Source organism: Rhea americana, unplaced genomic scaffold (genome assembly GCF_003343005.1).
Source record: "Rhea americana isolate MKP2758 unplaced genomic scaffold, rheAme1 scaffold_57, whole genome shotgun sequence".
In the NCBI taxonomy this organism is placed as follows: domain Eukaryota; kingdom Metazoa; phylum Chordata; class Aves; order Rheiformes; family Rheidae; genus Rhea; species Rhea americana.
This window is the reverse complement of record NW_028186723.1, coordinates 4881565-4890930: the sequence shown is the minus strand read 5'-3', so window position 1 is coordinate 4890930 and position 9366 is coordinate 4881565. Positions and strand designations below refer to the sequence as shown.

At 43.9% G+C, this 9366-nt stretch overlaps 1 long non-coding RNA gene across 1 annotated transcript; it reads left to right on the top strand.

The window, feature by feature from the left end:
* The first annotated feature begins 1551 nt into the window (after positions 1–1551).
* On the top strand, positions 1552–6639 carry LOC146587755 (uncharacterized). The gene is made up of 3 exons (XR_014897587.1): positions 1552–1667; positions 2623–2673; positions 6542–6639. It is a non-coding gene; the product is annotated as an uncharacterized LOC146587755 (long non-coding RNA).
* Positions 6640–9366: the final 2727 nt, after the last annotated feature.

Here is a 9366-nt window from a genome sequence, read left to right as displayed (position 1 = left end):
AAGGTCTGGTTTAGATTACTTGGAGCAGAGTGTATTGGATAAATCTCCATTATTAGAGGGTGGAAAGAACAGGTTAGAGAAGCATTTAGTGGAGGTCTTATAGGTACAATTGCCCCTGGCTTCAGGCAGGTGGGTAGCCCCGCTGAAGTTTCCACCACAAGGATATTATCTTTTTTAACATACAGGGCACATGCAGGTGAGAGACTGTTTGCACAGAGACCAGAGATCTGCTTGGTGCCTGCACCAGCACAGACAAGTCTGTGGTCAGAATTATACTCAGGCCAGCTACACATTTGGAATTATTACCACAACTCTTGATAGAAAGAATAGAAAAATATTAATATTTTATAAAAGCATATCGGACCATTATTTTTTGTTTCCTTGAATAATACAAATTGCAGGGCTACCTCTACTTGTTCTTATCTAAATTCCAGCATGTTTTTTTAGAAAAAAAGATCCAAACATTACTCAAAAGAATCTGCAATGAAGAATCATCCTATCTGCTCCAGCTTTGGCTTTGGTAATAAATTCATTATTTGCTCTGTTAGACACAGATTCCATCTTTACAGCCAGAATTTGTCCACTTTCAATGTCAAAATTGTCCTATGCTAACTGAGGAACCTCATTTCAAAATTCTATTCTGCTTGTAAACATTGATCATCTTTAACCAAATCATCCCTTTACCGCCTCTCTTCAAAAGCTAAATAGATTGAGCTCCCAGATCTGTGGCTGTGACTATTTTTCCACCCTTCATATTTCTCTCTGAACTCTCTGCAACTTATCAACATCCCTTTTGAATAGTGGGCTCTAAATTTAGCATGGCTTTCCGGTAGCAATTACACCAGCAATGCCATGAGCACAGAGATGATATTTTGCATTTTTTTGCTACAGCACAGTACTGCAATATCAGGTATGACTGAGTAAGAACATAAGAAAATTAGGTTCAGACCCAAGGTTCACCTAGCTCAGTATTTCGTTTCACAGTGGCTTGTAGTGGGTAGATACTGAAGAGTGACGTTTCCCTCTGTAGGACCCCTCTCATCTGCCATCTTTTTAAAATAAAGAAAGCAAGGCAAAGCCAAGCAAAATTAGAGAAAAGTAAAGGCATAATCTGAAATTATGTGTACAGCCTCTGTTATTTATATGTTTCGGGTGTCTGTATCAGCGTTTGTATCATGTGCTGCCCAAGGAGTTAAGCTGCAAGCCAGCAGATCCATATCTTTGGTAAGATTCTGGGAAAGGATATTTTTAAATGAGAGCAGGAGCTTGCGAAGGCAGGCAGGGGGCTGTGGTGCAGGCAGGCAGACAGCGCGTCCCGGCTCCCTGGAGAGGGTGCGGAGCAGCACGCCGGCTCTGTGGGAGCGGGGGGACCGGCCGCCTCGAGCCTGACGGCAGCGGGCGCCGGAGCCGCGCGCCCCGGGAAGGCAGCCGGAGCCGCCTGCGGGGCTCTCTCCGGCYGCGGGAGCTCCGACAGCGTCGCCTGGGTGCCAACCGCGGAGCTAGCACGGCAGCCTTGACTCCCGGGCGTCCTTGCAACGCGGGCGTGACGGTTGTGCCTGTCCCTCCGCAGCTTCCCTGGAGAACGATTTCATGTTTTCTTCCAGTAAAGGTGTTACATAGTGTGGGGCTGAGAATAGATCGCCATGGAGCTTCTTGGAAACTACGGGGTGATGATTTCTTGTTTACAGATACATTTCGCGATTTGTCAGCCGGTTTTCAGGTTTTTAATATGTGCCAGGATAATTTTGCACTGCTCTAGTTCTAATGCTCTTCATGCAGCATTTTGTTATATCAGTGTTAGTGCATATGTCAACACACATCTTAAACCCACAGTTAGAAGATACCAAGCTAGTTTAAGAGGATATACTTTCTGTGAACACATGACATATTTAGGCACTGTTGTCTTACTACAGCTGTTGGGCTGCTAGAAGGATGAACAGGTCACTATTTTGGACCATTCCAGTAACAGACTAACTGAAATAAAATCTGATTGAGTGTCACAGAGTTTTGATTGTATATGTATTTTGATTACATATGTATACCACATGTATAGAGAGAGAGAGAGTGAGAGAGAACTTTCACAGGAGAAAGCAAGATTTCCAAAGACACAGTCAGTGCTAGACAGAGAAATGGATATTTTTCAAGGCATTGCTGGCCTTCGCATAACACAATGCATACCAATACCCTCGTTAGTAGTGGGCAATGTTGGTGATGAGAAAGTGTGTTTTACTGCTGTGGAAGGAGATCAGGAAAAGCCATTGCTTTCAGGATCTGAAAGTGAGAGGGTTGCCTAGGCGAGGCCAGCAAGAATGCAGAGATGAGACACAAGGAAAAACTGATTTGAAAAATACTCAAGTGCTGTTTTCTGAACAGGTGGGGAATTATGGCATAGGCTACTTAGAGCAAATGCAAAAGCACAAATATAAATGCAGGTTTCCAACATGTGCTTGGATCCTTGATTTTTTAATAAGACAAGCTCATGAAATTCTGATCCTATGGAAATTAATGAGCAGATCCTGCTAACTTTATCCTTATTCATTTATAATAATCATATTATTGAGATAATTCTCATACGAAGAGCCATACTAACAAAACATCTCACTTTTGTGTCTCACTACGCAGGTACAAGGCGCAAAGGCACAGTCACTCATAATTTCCCGCTGCTAGACAAGGGTAAGTGCCACTGAGCTGTGTATTATTTTCCCTGGTATAAGGAAGGAGGCCAGCTGTTCCCCTAAGGTGCTGGATTGCTGCTGCCATTTTGTTACTTTTTTGTGTTTTCTGTTTTTTTGTATAAATATTCTTCATATTTTCAGTATTTTTTGATAATTTGCCTATTCTGGGCACCTAGTTTTTTATTTGTAAGGGTAACTGAAGAAAATAAAAATACTTGATCTTCAATATGTTTGATTATGAGAAGATTCCTCTACCATACATATTTCTGGGGGGTTACCTTGATTTTGTTAGCATTTTTATCTTTGTGCCACATTATTATGGCTTTTGAGATTAATATGAATGCTTTTCCCGTTTGGACAAATAAGAATGTCAATAAGCACCATTATTTCCCTAGACTAATCAACAACTTCCCTGGATGTTTAACACCTAAGTATTATAAAAATCAAAAGTGAATACTATTGAAAGCCAGTATTTTCGAACTGATTTTGTGCAAGATTACAAAACAATAATAACAATAAAAAGTGAAAAATGCTGAGACTTGGTTGGATTTTCCTTTAAATRTGTGATGCTCTGGTAGCAGAGATGCTTATTACAAGTATATTGGAACCTAACACTATCCTTTTGAAAACAATATACTTCTAAGTTTTTACTGAAATTGAACTGTTTCAGTCATGTGGAATTCATCAGTATTCAAACAATTTTAAAACCTTGTGGCTAGTTAAAAATGTTTCTTACTGTTGTTTGAACAAATATAACTGTTAGATTTATAAAGTTGGACTGTATTGGACCTGTTTAAATAAAATACTTCAATATACTCATTTTAACATTTCTGAAGATTTCCAGAAATTGCAAGGAATTCTTAAAATTTCACTATTTTATTCTGACAATAAATAGAGATGCCAAGTTGCCGTTGTTTATGAAAACATCACAACATAAATTCACCAGTGCAGAATCCAGATGGTTTTATTTAGGTAGTTATTTAGATCGTGGCTGTCATGGGGCGGAGGAATGCTGGTGAAACAGCAAAGCCTGCAAAAGATGGAACGGGAATGAAAGACATTTCATTCTTCGGCAGATGAAAGGAAAGGTGAAGTCCTTTCCAGAACAGCATTGCTTCATGGTTATGGAGTCTTAACAGTGCTACGAGCCCTTCTTCTTGCCGTTGCTGGTTAAGACAGCAGAGCAAGTAGCTGTTTTTCATTGCTGCTGCAGCTTTGAGCAATGTTACGGAACATAGTAACACTGAAATGCAGAGATGTTCGACATGTTTTGAAATATAATAATATAGGAGGGTCAGTGTTACTACGGAATGAAACAAACAGGAATTTAAATCCTTAAATCCTGTCCCATGAATACTACTCACTGTGGTTATAAAGTCTGTCTGGAACCTGTTACAGCTTTGCCAGAAACCCTGAAAGACAGCTGCTAATATTTTAATGTATAAAAGATCTCCAGATTAGAACTGCATAATCTGTGCACAGTAATGCAGGTGGTGGTGGTTGTTTTTTTCCATGTTACTTATTGACTCATTTGCTCACATATTTGCTGAAATACTGCTCCTACTCTTGTTTCCTCTTGGAAACACTTCAGATAAAATGTAACCAAACTTTCATCATTTTGAGCTTCGTAAACCGGACAGGGTTGGTTAAAAAAAAACCCAGCCCATCTGTAACATGCTAATTGAAGACATTCATTTATGTAAATACTATGTGGTATAGGAAATGACACCTGGGTCTTTGGAATTTTATTAAATGCTGCCTGAAACATTATCTGGGGGCTAGGTTTTACACCCTTGTTCACGAGAATAGTGCCAGTGCTACAGATTGCAGCATCAACTTGAATGAGATATAGCTTTGTAAAATGCTCTTCATAACGAGAAAAAATAGGATGGGTTAGATTTCTAAGACATTTAATATAGATTTTTATTTTACTAATTTTTATGTCTTTGCCAAACAACTAAAATGTAACAGGGCTTCTGTTGCTTTCTTTCGCTGTTTGCTAACATGTTGAGATCAGGCACATTTTTGTCTCATTGTAAAGAAAAAAAGTCCATGGAAACTGCCACAGGTAGTTCAGGGAAGCCAATCAAGCAGTTTGGGATCAGAAAACAACCTATATTGAGAGAAGAAAAAGGCACTCTTGCAAGTGAGACGCCGGGAGGACCCTGGCATCTGGCTGCCTGTGCCACACGCTTGTGTCCTGGGCAGGCCGGTTCGGCCACTTGCCTCCTCTGCCTCTCTTGTTGGCTTCAAGGTGCCGGCATGGGCTTCCAAAAAGGATCACTTAGCACCCGCAGCTGCTTTTGAAGATTTTGGCGTATTCAGCTTAACCGCGACTCCCTGGTGTCCTGCGCCTTGCGCGCGGTGATGTCTTTCCCCGGGAGCGGCGTGTGCGGCTGCGCCCTTTGGGCGTGCTGGGCGCGCTTTGCACCAGTGAAGGGTATCCCAAAGGCTGCGGGGATCCCTCCGGCTTTCTGCAAATGCAGCCCTGGCAGGAGTTACTACAGCTGTACACGGCGAGCGCAGACGGTCTGCATCTACGGCTGGCTTGCGCCGTGGGTGCTGTGCTCGCTGGGCGCACGGGTGCGGGGGGGATCCGTGGCTACAAACGTGTAGCAGCAGAGTCTGTGACCACAGACAGAGGCTTTCTGTCCTCCTTCCCCTCCCATGACTCTTATCCAACAGAAAGCCCTATTTTTATGCATAACCATAATATTTTTGTTCTCTGGCTGAAAAAAAAAAAAAAAACCTCCCAAGTTACCTAATAAGGGCGATCCCTGGGCAGTGGGAATCTTGAAGTCGTTTGTATAAAAATGGAGCATGAAACAGGAAAATCTAGGTTGGCTTTTACTCTGTGGAAAACTAGAGATAATATTTTTTAAAAAGAGAAGAGAGAGGGTTGTGACAACAAACCAGAGAAAATACAACGCAAGGCAATTTAAAACAGACAGGATAATCTTCCTGAGCCAGTACCAGGGGAGGACAAAGAGAAGCCCTCTGTGAGCGGTGCTGGGAAGGTGCCCTGGTGCAGGGAGCTGGTGCCTGGGGCCGGGTGCGGGAGGCCGGGGCGCTCGGTGGCCGGGGTGGCTTGCTGGCTGCCCCTGGGCTGTCGGTGGCTCCCAGCCGGTGGCTCTCAGTTTCCTTGGCAACTCGCAGGCTGCTCCGGCTCCGGCTAGCGAGGGGCCAGGTGAGACGAGGAAAGCAGCCTGGCTGGCTGTTGTTCTGCACCGGTGAAAGGCTCAAGGCAGGGGTCCTGCCCTGGCGACAAGGGCTGGTGAATTATTTAGGAGAACACTGTTAACTGGAAGGGAAAAATACATGCACCAAGCTGACAGTGTTGTTTTACCTGCTGCTGTTTGAGGCAAGCCCAGTCATTACCATGAGGGAAAGAAATAAGGAAAAATAAAATCTCTTCAATGATATTCTCCAGCCCTGCTCCCCTCCTCAGCCTGCTCACTTTATTCATTTCACCGACTTCTAGTTAGTTACCTGCTTTCTCTTCTTATTTATTTGTGACTTTCTCATGGCAACAGAGGAGAGAAAATGTTATTTCATTGTTTCATTCAGAGGCAAATTAGATAAAGGTGACACAAATTGCCAGGGGAATTTGTAGGATTGAATAATTCCAGGACACTATTCATCTGACTGAATTGGAAGAGATTCCAAGCTCCCTGCCTGCTTTCAGCGACTGAAGGAAATCATGTTGCAATGGGGCCTTCTTTCTTCTGACAATTTACTATCTTTAACGTGTAAATGCCCTTTGGGATATGCCTGCAAACCATGAAGAAAAATAGTAAAAAGATACTTTTCATGMCATTTTAGTATCCAGGCCTCCCAGTCTCTCCTTTTCCTCCTCACTCCTACAGGTGGGGAAGGAAGAGAAAGCCATACGGGTACTGGCAGAAAGTCCAGCAGGAGGCCTGGGGGTCAGAGAGGACCCAGCGCCTGGTCTAGTCGGCTCAGTCTGAGGTGAGTCCCTTGAGCATTAGGGCTTTCTGCCTCCTTCTGAAGCTGCCGTTTCCTTATCATCATGATCATTCACTGGATGCTTGCAGAGTAACCTGGGATTTAACATATGCCTATACATAACCCATAGACAGAGTCCCGGCAGTGGGGACCAAGACTTCCTTCCCCACCTCTCTCTCCGCTCTACTCAGTGTCCTAACGAACAAAAACAGGTCCCAGGGTGGCTGAGGCTGGACGGCACCTCTGGAGCAGGGGCAACTGCAGCAGGTTGCTCAGGAATGAAGTGCCCCTCGAGGCCCTGTGTGGCCATGAATTGCTTACCGCTCTCCAGCCCATACTGCTTCTGCTGAGACTGCCATACTTGAAGTACGGGTGGTTCTGCCGTCCTGATGTTTTCTGTGCATGCTGCTGTTAGGTAAAATGGGGCAGAGTGCAGAGAGACGATGAAACTACATTTGCTGCGGGTACTGCTGGGAGGCCCAAAAGACCTCTGTGGTTCAGCTGTTCACTGTAGGACTTTTAAAACTAGTGCAACAGGGCTTTCTCCATTTTAGCCTTTACATTTTGCAAGCATTACTGTCACACTCATCCCACTGATGCCTGAACCCATTGCAGCCTCCTGTGAGAAAGGGCATTTTCATCTCCTTTTTGTGGTGGAAGTCTAAGGCAGAGCATTGTTACAGAATTTATCCGCAATCACCTATTAGGACTGTGAAAGAGCCAGGAATATATCTGCTTCCCCATCTTGGGCCTTAATCACAAAAAAAGAAAAAAAAAGAAAAAAAAAAGAAAAAAAATCCTTCCTCTAGTGAAACAAGTCACATCGGGCAGCTGCTTTTGTGACTCAGCGCATTAGTCCGTTAGTTCATAGACCTCCCTCATTAAATGGTCACATGCTGCAGACTGAATGCCAAGCCAATCTTCCAGTGCCTGTGTTTGTACGCTGGAGAGGTGAGTGTTGGCGCTGAAAAACTCATTTTTCATTAGACGCTGTCTGAAATCAGCTAATCTCATTTGGGTGAACATAGGAACAGCGATAGCGTAAACAGGAGGGTTTGGTGCTGGGGGTACGCCTGGGGATACGGCCTCCTCAGAGACTGTCCTGGCTCCACTGAAGCTAGTGGCAGCCTCCCATTGGCTTCCAGGCTCTGCATTTGGGAAATCAAGCAAACCCGAGAGAGAGTGGAAACTGCCGAGTGAACAGCTACTGACGGCTGGTAAATAAGAAACCCGTTTGGAAATAGTAAATGAATAAAATACATCTGAGTCTTCCTTTCCTTCAGGAACCCTATGGTCCTCAGGTAGCAGGAGTTTAGGTGTCACCAGCAAAGCTGGGGGCGTGGGTATGTGAAGTGAAGAGCTAGTCTTGAAAAATTTCTTCTCATGTTACAGAATTTCTTTTAATAGCAAGTGAGCAATGTGCATTTTCTGTCTCTGATTCCCAGAGCTAGCATGTTTTTGCCATGTGGCTTGCATTTCTGTCTCCCTTTTCAAGGCTGGCTGTGAGGACCTGGTTTTCCACTGCCATTGGAATTATGCCCACATTTGTGTGCATATTTGTGTGTAATTTGTTCCTGCCAGACACAGTCTTTCCACCTGGTGTATCAGCAGCACCTAGCACAATAGCTCCTCATCTGTATTTCAGGAGTTGTCACAAACCGAATGATAAATAGTGATAGTAATCTGTGCTTCTGTAGAGTAGTTGCAAGGAGCTTATAAAATGTCTCCCATCAGCCCAAGACCTCTTTGCAACCCTCGAGTTTGCCCATGGTTACGAGGTACATGGTAGAGGACCAGAACCATCTCAGTATCTCAATCCTTTGATTACCTACCTAGCAGCAAAAACTCTGAATTGCATCCATATTATGTTGATTCACTTACACCTTAATTCAGGTCCTGCAGCAATAAAAAAGATTTCTCTTGAGGTTTCTAGCAGCTTCCAGATGTGTTGCTGGAGCTGATACTGGTTGCACCCTGCTTGTCCTGCAGCAGGTCCAGATATGCACCTCGGGTGTCCCGCCTGTATGTTGGTGTGTTTGGGGTGGGTGAGGGGAGAACAGGCTGAGACTGCCCTGATGCACATAGTCCCTTAGGTGCAGGGACAAGTAAGTCACTAGGATTCTGATTAATTTTGGAGTGTGGAGGAAAATAACTCAAGTGTGAAAAGAACATGTCCTAAAATGAGCATTTTGCTAAATGAGTTTGCTTCGCTGATTCATTGCTCCAGTGCAAGCTTTAAGCCTCCCCAGAGTAGCTCATTGTTCACTGATTTTTTTCTCTATTAATAAACATGCACAAGCACTTAAATGGAATAATGTGCCTTGTGAAAAAAAAGCAACACAACAACTTGATGTCCCTATGGGGGGAAAATCTCATAGAGAAAAACACTGCCATTCCAGCAGATTTTTGTTTACCAAAACAGATTTGTTGCTCAAGCTTAGCTGTTGGGGCTTTGCTGAGTGGGGCAAGGGCAATATGACTACTCCCCTGGCGTAAGGTACACCATGTCACTTTTTTGCCAGATCTTTCTTTTTGTCTCTCCCTTCAATCCACCCRTTGTTACATTCTATATCTGAGTCGAATCCATCATTAGTTTTCTGGGCAGCTTTTGTTTGAGTCAGGTTAAATCAGCATAAATCAGGGAAGCTAGGACAGGATCAGAGTCTTGCAATGTGCATCAGGAGCAGTGGGAGATGCAACGTGGTGTTGTTACCGCGGACTGTAG